The sequence below is a fragment of the Scyliorhinus canicula genome, chromosome 2, assembly GCF_902713615.1.
Source record: "Scyliorhinus canicula chromosome 2, sScyCan1.1, whole genome shotgun sequence".
NCBI lineage: Eukaryota > Metazoa > Chordata > Chondrichthyes > Carcharhiniformes > Scyliorhinidae > Scyliorhinus > Scyliorhinus canicula.
Window position 1 is genome coordinate 194,851,223 of NC_052147.1, and position 9,350 is coordinate 194,860,572.

General features: G+C 44.7%; 1 protein-coding gene across 9 annotated transcripts in view; it reads left to right on the plus strand.

Annotated features, from left to right (window-relative positions):
• Positions 1-9,350, plus strand: part of znf385b (zinc finger protein 385B) — a 743,282-nt gene that overhangs the window by 369,069 nt on the left and 364,863 nt on the right. The gene's annotated exons all lie outside the window — the stretch shown is intronic.

Genomic DNA, 9,350 nt, shown 5'->3' on the forward strand with positions numbered 1-9,350 from the left:
TGCGCCAATCATGGAAGCAGCCAGCCAGCCTAAAATCACCAGTTGCCTCCACTGACTTTTGATTTTTGGAGGGGAACGGTACTCCTTTGAATCGGGTCCCGGGGACACCTTTAGGAGAAGTAAGGCACCCTTCAGGGTTCTATGTCGAAGAGCTTTCAGGAACATTCATGGAAAAGAATGACGTAACAGAGGAGAGAGAATAGAATTTCAGATCTATTTCTGGCCAGAGCAATTAATGTGATTAATGAGATGCAATGGTATTCCAACATGCTGCATCCTTGTCACTATTTTCTTTCTGATGGAGCAGCATAATGCTGTCGTTTATATTTTATCTTGAAAAATCATATAGAACAACAACACCTCCTCCACAATAGTCCTCAATACTGGGACCCCGCAAGGCTGTATACTTAGCCCCCTACTCTACTTTCTGTACACACACGACTGCATGGCAAAATTTGGTTCGAACTCCATCTACAAGTTTGCTGATGATACGACCATAGTGGGTCGGATCTCGAATAACGATGAGCCAGAATACAGGAGGGAGATAGAGAACCTAGTGGAGTGGTGCAGCGCCAACAATCTCTCCCTCAATGCCAGAAAAAATAAAGAGCTGGTCATTGACTTCAGGAAGCAAAGTACTATACACATCCCTGTCAGCATCAACGGGGCCGAGATGGAAATGGTTAGCAGTTTCAAATTCCTAGGGGTGCTAGGAATGTCCTGTCCTGGTCCACCCACGTCGACGCAACCACCAAGAAAGCACAACAGCACCTATACTTCCTCAGAAAACTAAGGAAATTCGGCATGTCCACATTAACCCTTACCAACCTTTACAGATGCACCATAGAAAGCATCCTATCTGGCTGCATCACAGCCTGGTATGGCCCAGGACCGCAAGAAACTTCAGAGTGATGAACACCGCCCAGTCCATCACACGAACATGCCTCCATTCCATTGACTCCATGTACACCTCCGGCTGCCTGGGGAAAGCGGGCAGCATAATCAAAGACTCCTCCCAACCGGCTTACTCACTCTTCCAACTTCGTCCATCGGGCAGGAGATACAGAAGTCTGAGAACACGCACAAACAGTCTCAAAAACAGCTTCTTCTCCGCTGTTACCAGATTCCTAAATGACCCTCTTATGGACTGACCTCATTAACACTACACCCTGTATGCTTCATCCGGTACCGGTGCTTATGTAGTTACATTGTATACCTTGAGTTGCCCCATTATGTATTTTCTTTTATTCCCTTTTCTTCCCATGTACTTAATGATCTGTTGAGCTGCTCGCAGAAAAATACTTTTCACTGTACCTCGGTACACGTGGCAATAAACAAATCCAATCCAATCCAATCCGAATACCATTATTTAGAGTAATGGGTTCTTCAGCCTTCTGAGACATCATGGGCCAGATTTTTGTGGAGGAGGCAGGAAGGTGAAGAGAGATCCAGTGGCAGAAATTTCAGGTTTTCTTTTCAGAATAAATAGAATGGATATATTGCAACGAGAAAGAATAACTCCAAGTGGAGGACACACTATCCATGGCGAACTCTTTAGATCAAATAGTTTGGATGGGGTGATGTTTGTGCAGTGTGTCCGGGAAGCTTCTCTAACACAGTATGTAGATTGTCCGACCAGAGGGGAGGCCATATTGGATTTGGTACTTGGTAATGAACCAGGGCAGGTGATAGATTTGTTAGTGGGGGAGCATTTTGGAGGTAGTGACCACAATTCTGTGACTTTCACTTTAGTAATGGAGAGGGATAGGTGTGTGCAACAGGGCAAGGTTTACAATTGGGGGAAGGGTAAATACAATGCTGTCAGACAAGAATTGAAGTGCATAAGTTGGGAACATAGGCTGTCAGGGAAGGACACAAGTGAAATGTGGAACTTGTTCAAGGAACAGGTACTGCGTGTCTTTGATATGTATGTCCCTGTCAGGCAGGGAAGTGATGGTCGAGTGAGGGAACCATGGTTGACAAGAGAGGTTGAATGTCTTGTTAAGAGGAAGAAGGAGACTTATGTAAGGCTGAGGAAACAAGGTTCAGACAGAGAGCTGGAGGGACACAAGATAGCCAGGAGGGAACTGAAGGTATTAGGAGAGCTAAGAGAGGGCATGAAAAATCTTTGGCGGGTAGGATCAAGGAAAACTCCAAGGCCTTTTACACATATGTGAGAAATATGAGAATGACTAGAGCGAGGGTAGGTCCGATCAAGGACAGTAGCGGGAGATTGTGTATTGAGTCTGAAGAGATAGGAGAGGTCTTGAACAAGTACTTTTCTTCAGTATTTACAAACAAGAGGGGCCATATTGTTGGAGAGGACAGTGTGAAACAGACTGGTACGCTCGAGGAGATACTTGTTAGGAAGGAAGATGTGTTGGGCGTTTTGAAAAACTTGATGATAGACAAGTCCACCGGGCCTGACGGGATATATCCAAGGATTCTATGGGAAGCAAGAAATGAAATTGCAGAGTCATTGGCAATGATATTTTCGTCCTCGCTGTCAACAGGGGTGGTACCAGGGGATTGGAGAGTGGCAAATATCGTGCCCCTGTTCAAAAAAGGGAATAGGGATAACCCTGGGAATTACAGGCCAGTTAGTCTTACTTCGGTGGTAGGCAAAGTAATGGAAAGTGTACTGAGGGATAGGATTTCTGAGCATCTGGAAAGACACTACTTGATTAGGGATAGTCAGCACGGATTTGTGAGGGGTAGGTCTTGCCTTACACGTCTTATTGACTTCTTTGAGGAGTTGACCAAGCATGTGGATGAAGGTAAAGCAGTGGATGTAGTGTACATGGATTTTAGTAAGGCATTTGATAAGGTTCCCCATGGTAGGCGTATGCAGAAAGTAAGGAGGCATGGGATAGTGGGAAATTTGGCCAGTTGGATAACGAATTGGCTAACCGATAGAAGTCAGGGAATGGTGGTGGATGGCAAATATTCAGCCTGGAGCCCAGTTACCAGTGGTGTACCGCAGGGATCAGTTCTGAGTCCTCTGCTGTTTGTGATTTTCATTAACGACTTGGATGAGGGAGTTGACGGGTGGGTCAGTAAATTTGCAGATGATATGAAGATTGGTGGAGTTGTGGATAGTGAGGAGGGCTGTTGTCGGCTGCAAAGAGACATAGATAGGATGCAGAGCTGGGCTGAGAAGCGGCAGATGGAGTTTAACCCTGTCAAGTGTGAGGTTGTCCATTTTGGAAGGACAAATATGAATGCGGAATACAGGGTTAACAGTAGGGTTCTTGGCAATGGAGAGGAGCAGAGAGATCTTGGGGTCTATGTTCCACTCAAGTGGATAGAGCTGTGAAGAAGGCCTATGGTGTGCTAGCATTCATTAGCAGAGGGATTGAATTTAAGAGCTGTGAGGTGATGATGCAGCTGTACATAACCTTGGTCAGGCCACATTTGGAGTACTGTGTGCAGTTCTGGTCACCTCATTTCAGGAAGGATGTGGAAGCTTTGGAAAAGGTGCAAAGGAGATTTACCAGGATGTTGCCTGGAATGGAGAGTAGGTCTTACGAGGAAAGGTTGAGGGTGCTAGGCCTTTTCTCATTAGAACGGAGAAGGATGAGGGGTGACTTGATAGAGGTTTATAAGATGATCAGGGGAATAGATACAGTAGACAGTCAGAGACTTTTTCCCCGGGTGGAACAAACCATTACAAGGGGGCATAAATTTAAGGTAAATGGTAGAAGATATAGGGGGGATGTCAGAGGTAGGGTCTTTACCCAGAGAGTCATGGGGGCATGGAATGCACTGCCTGTGGAAGTAGTTGAGTCGGAAACGTTAGGGACCTTCAAGCGGCTACTGGATAGGTACATGGATTAGGGTAGAATAATGGAGTGTAGATTAATTTGTTCTTCAGGCCAGCACGGTAGCATTGTGGATAGCACAATTGCTTCACAGCCCCAGAGTCCCAGGTTTGATTTCGGCTTGGATCATTGTCTCTGTGGAGTCTGCACATCCTCCCCGTGTGTGCGTGGGTTTCCTCCGGGTGCTCCGGTTTCCTCCCACAGTCCAAAGATGTGCAGGTTGGGTGGGTTGGCCATGATAAATTGCCCTTAGTGTCAAAAATTCTATGATCTATGATTAATCTAGGACAAAAGTTCGGCACAACATCGTGGGCCGAAGGGCCTGTTCTGTGCTGTATTTCTCTATTTCTATTTCTAAAACTAGCTTGAAATATAAAGACAGATAGTAAGGGGTTCTGTAGATGTTTTAAAAAGATAAAAGTTAACAAAGTGAGCATTGGTCTGACAGAAAGTGAGCCTGGGGAATTAGTAACGGAAAATAAGAGTTTGGAAGTTGAATTGAAGAGTTATTTTGCATCAGTTTTCACTATAGAGGATACAAGTGACATCCCATTCTTATAAATCAAGAGATGGAGGGAGGCCAGAACTTAGGAAAATTACAGTCACCAGAGAACTAGTACTGAGAAAATTGTTGGAGTTGAAAATTGATAAGTCCTCGGGTCCAGATGGATTTCATGTAAGGTCCACCACCTCTTCCAGCAGCAAGTTCCAGGAACCCGCTATCCTTTATGTAAAAAACTTCCCTCGCACATCTCCTCTAAACTTTGACCCTCGCACCTTAAACCTATGCCCCCTAGTAATTGCCTCTTGCACCCTTGGAAAAGCTCCTGACTATCCACTCTGGTTATGCCCTCATAATTTTGTAGACTTCTATCAGGTCGCCCCTCAACCTCCTTCGTTCCAGTGAAAACAAATAGAGTTCATCAAACCTCTCCACTAATCTAATGCGCTCCATACAAGGCAACATCCTGGTAAACCTCTTCTGCACCCTCTCCAAAGCCTCCACATACTTCTGGTAGTGTGGCGACCAGAATTGAACACATATTCCAAGTGAAGCATAACTAAAGTTCTAATCAGCTGCAGCATGACTTGCCAGATTTTATACTTAATGCCCCGACTGATGAAGGCAAGCATGCCATATGTCTTCTTGACTAGCTTCTCCACCTACATTGCCACTTCCAGTGACCTGTGGACCTGTACACCCAGATCCCTCTGTCTGTCAGTTCTCTTAAGGGTTCTGCCATTTACAGTATATTTCCCATCTGCATTACCTTAGATTTGTCCAGATTAAACTCCATCTGGCATCTCTCCACCCAAGTCTCCAACCAATCGAGATCCTGCTGTATCCTCTGACAGTCCTCATCCCGAACCGCAATTCCACCAACCTTTGTGTTGTCCGCAAACTTATTACATTTTCCTCCAAATCATTTATATGTATATTACAAACAGCAACAGTCCCAGGACTGATCCCTGCGGAACACCACTAGTCACAGCCCTAAATTCAGAAAAGCACCCTTCCACTTCTACCCTCTGAGTTTGATCACCAAGCTACTTCCGTATCCATCTTTCCAGTTCAGCTCCGATCCCATGTGACTTCACCTTCCATACAAATCTGCCATCAGGGACCTTGTCAGAGGCATTACTGAAGTCCATCTGGACAACATCCACTGCCCTACCTTCATCAATCATCTTCGTCACTTCCTCGATAAACTCGATCACGGCTGTGAGACATGACTTCACCATCACAAAACCATGCTACCTCTCGCTAATACGTCCACTTGCTTCCAAATGGGAGTAAATCCTGTCTCGAAGAATCCTCTCTAATAATTTCCCTACCACCAATATAAAGCTCACCAGCCTATAATTTCATAGAATTTACAGTTCAGAAGGAGGATAGCTGTTGTCCAGAATGATACCAATGGTTTGGTTGAGTTGGAAGAGAAATGGAATTCAATCTGGAAAAGTGTGAGATGATGCATTTTGGGAGGGTATACAAAGCAAGGGAATACACAATAAATGTAAAGATATTGAGAGGGGTTTAAGAAGTGAGAGACCTTGGCGTGCATGTTACAGGTCCTTGAATGTGGCAGGATAAGTGGACAAGATGGTCAAGGAAGCATATGGAATGTTTTCCTTTGTTGGGTGAGGTATTGAATACAAAAGCAGGGATGTAATACTGGAAGTGTATAAACTGCTGGTTAGGCCACAGCTAGAACTTGTGTACAGTGTGTTATATTACTTTGTGGAACATAAGCTGCTTCCTTGATGTAGTCTCTACGAAAGGATGCTCCAGACTATGAAATTAGTTCAACATGTCTATTGAACTATTAACACAGTTCTTAAATGAGTTTGACACTCTGCTAATCTACCTCTCGCTGGTAACTCAGTCTAACTATACCAGCTTGCTCTAAACCACCTGCTAGGGTGTAATGCTGCTGCTGATCAAACCTATCTTATTCTCTAGGTGTCTGTCTGTGGAAGAGGTGGAGCCTGTGTGCCCTGTCCTTTATATGGGTCGTGCAGTGCCCCCTTGTGGTACTGCTGCCTCTGGGTGTCCTGATTACCCATTGGCTGTGTCCTGATCTAATTTTTTTTTTTTTAAATAATTTTTATTGAAGAAATTTTTCAAAATACAAACATTTTAACCCCCCCTACATTTAAATTTAAATTATATCAAAACAGAGTCAAACCCCCCTACTTAACAAAAAGTCCCCCCCACCCCCTACTCGCGCGGTCCCCCCCCCACCCCCCCCCCCCCCCCCCCCCCCCCCCCCGCCGGCGAACCGACAGTCAGACCAACTTATCCTTTCTGGCAGTGTCCTCGGGCAGGCCCTGCCCGTGCCACCACCGCTACCGTACTTCCTTCGTTGTTGTCCCCCCCCTCCCCCCCCCCCCCCCCCCCCCTCCCTCCCGCCCTCCCCTCCCCTCCCGGGTTGCTGCTGTCACGACCTCAGTTTCTATCTCTGATCTAAGAGGTCCAGGAAGGGTTGCCATCGCCTGAAAAACCCCTGCACCGACCCTCTCAGGGCGAATTTGATTCTTTCCAATTGGATGAAGTTTGCCATGTCGTTTAACCAGGTGTTAACACTTGGAGGCATTGCGTCCCTCCACTGAATCAAGATCCTCCTCCGAGCCACCAAGGACGCAAAGGCTAATATTCCAGCCTCCCTCGCCTCCTGTACCCCCGGCTCCACCCCAACCCCGAAGATCGCAAGTCCCCATCCTGGCTTGACCCTGGACCCCACCACTCTCGACACCGTCCCTGCCACCCCCTTCCAGAACTCCTCCAGTGCCGGACATGCCCAAAACATGTGTGCATGATTCGCAGGGCTTCCCGAACATCTGACACACCTGTCTTCACCCCCGAAAAACCGACTCATCCTTGTCCCCGTCATGTGGGCTCTATGCAGTACCTTAAATTGAATGAGACTCAGTCTCGCACATGACGACGACGAGTTGACCCTCTCTAGGGCGTCTGCCCATGTCCCATCCTCTATCTGTTCCCCCAGCTCTACCTCCCACTTGTCTTTCAACTCCTCTACTGGTACCTCCTCCACCTCCTGCATAATCTTATAAATGTCCGAGATCTTCCCCTCCCCGACCCACTGTGTCCTGATCTAATGATCCATTGTTTGCGTGTCTGCATGTCATGACATCTCTGGTGCTCCCTCTAGTGGTTACTTAATGTAGTGTATTTACATTAACCCCTTGTGTATATATACAGTGATGCATATCACTACATACAGTTCTGGTCACCACATTACAGGAAGGACATCATTGCTCTGGAGAGAGTGCAGAGGATTTTCAAACAAGCACCAAGATTTAGCTAGGCTTGTAATGATAAGGACTCTTCCCATCAGATTTTTTAGATTATACTTCGAGGCTTACCCCCGTCACCTCGTTGAGGTGGCTGCAGTGAGAAAGATACTGTCACTCACCTCCTTCCAGAAAGCACATTTGCAAAACAGGTCTGGAAAGTAATGCAGTGTTTTTTTGTTGAGTTGCGTCCCGAGCAGCTCTATACGCAGGACTCTGCTCTACAGGTTTCACTCAGGAACATACATCAAGACAAACATCAACAGTTGCCGGAGGAACATAAACTTGGTGAAAGAAACTCTGGTCTGCCCAAACCTTGCTGTTCTTCCAGTGTAAAATTCTGTCATTGACTGAGTGTTGCAGACTGACACATTCCAAGGTCTAGGACTACGTGCAGAAGGATGCAGTTAAGTTCAGGGCAGCCACCACAAAATCTCACTAGGGGAAAGCCAAGGTTTAATGCCCTCCTGCCATTGTATATCAAAGGACTGGAAACTATGTAAAGCCCCTTGGGCTGTCTGCACCAAAATGTAAATATACCCCGTAATGACAAATGTAGGGAGGGATCTCATGTACCATATTGAAAGAAACTTCTACATTGCACTTTATATAATGTCAATTTTGAACTGATGTATAATATGTTTTTATAAAATAAATTAATAAAGTGTTCTTTTGGAATGAATCAAATTTAAAATGCTTGTCCATTGCTTTTCAAAATGGGAATCTCTAAACCGACTTGTAAATTATGTGCAGTTGCTTCATTTTGCGCATGGCATATATTCAAGACCATGTCAAATGTATGTTTTCATTTTAATTTAAAATAATTGATAGGAAGAAGAAACCACCTTTGAGGTTCCAAAGAAGGGGCCGTTTTGAGATTTTGATGATTCAACAGTAGGAAATGAAATAGAGTGGCAATTATTGAATGGAGTTGTGGTTTGCTGACCAAGTTTGGAATATGTTCAAAAAAGTTAGTTCTTCAAGAAACGTTCAGAGTTTATAAATGGTTTCTAAACTTACCTCCAGTACAATTTGGTTGAGGTTTGCATTGAAGGCAAAATCTAATTAAAGAGCAAAGCATGAATTAGCTACATAGCTGGTGTGCTGTCTCCAGTTGAAGGTTATTCTAGTACCATGTCATCTTGGAACATGCCATAGAATTTAGCCAAGAAATGTAGACTGCAATCTAGATAGTATAGTAACCCTTTTTGAAATAACACAATAATGTGCCATCTTCAAAACATCTCAGTGGTTTGTTACTCTCGATAGGATAATAGGCTTCAAACCAACCTCCTGAACTAAAGTTGAATTTGTCCTCCGTGTTTAATAGTACAATACTGTATTGTCACTTCACCGTGACATTTCAGGCTGCTGAAATCTGCTCCTTATGGTGCTAATGATTTTGTAGAAATTACCTTTCATGTTGTGATAGGATATTTATATATTTAATGTATGTAAATCAGTTGGTAACATTTTACATTCTTCTACATCAGTGAGGCAGTAGTTTATATAATTGAGATACAAAAGCTTTGGAGGCTCTTGGTCTTATTTAGCTAAACGTAGTTTGACCTACTTGGCCAGGGAAAGGAGGACCATTGTCTTCAACAGGCCTTTTAAAAGTAATTTTGATTCATACTGCCATCCTTGTGATGTTCCTTGTATGTTCTCCAAGATAGCTAAAAGTCGTAGTGATGACAAAGAACATCAAGCTAT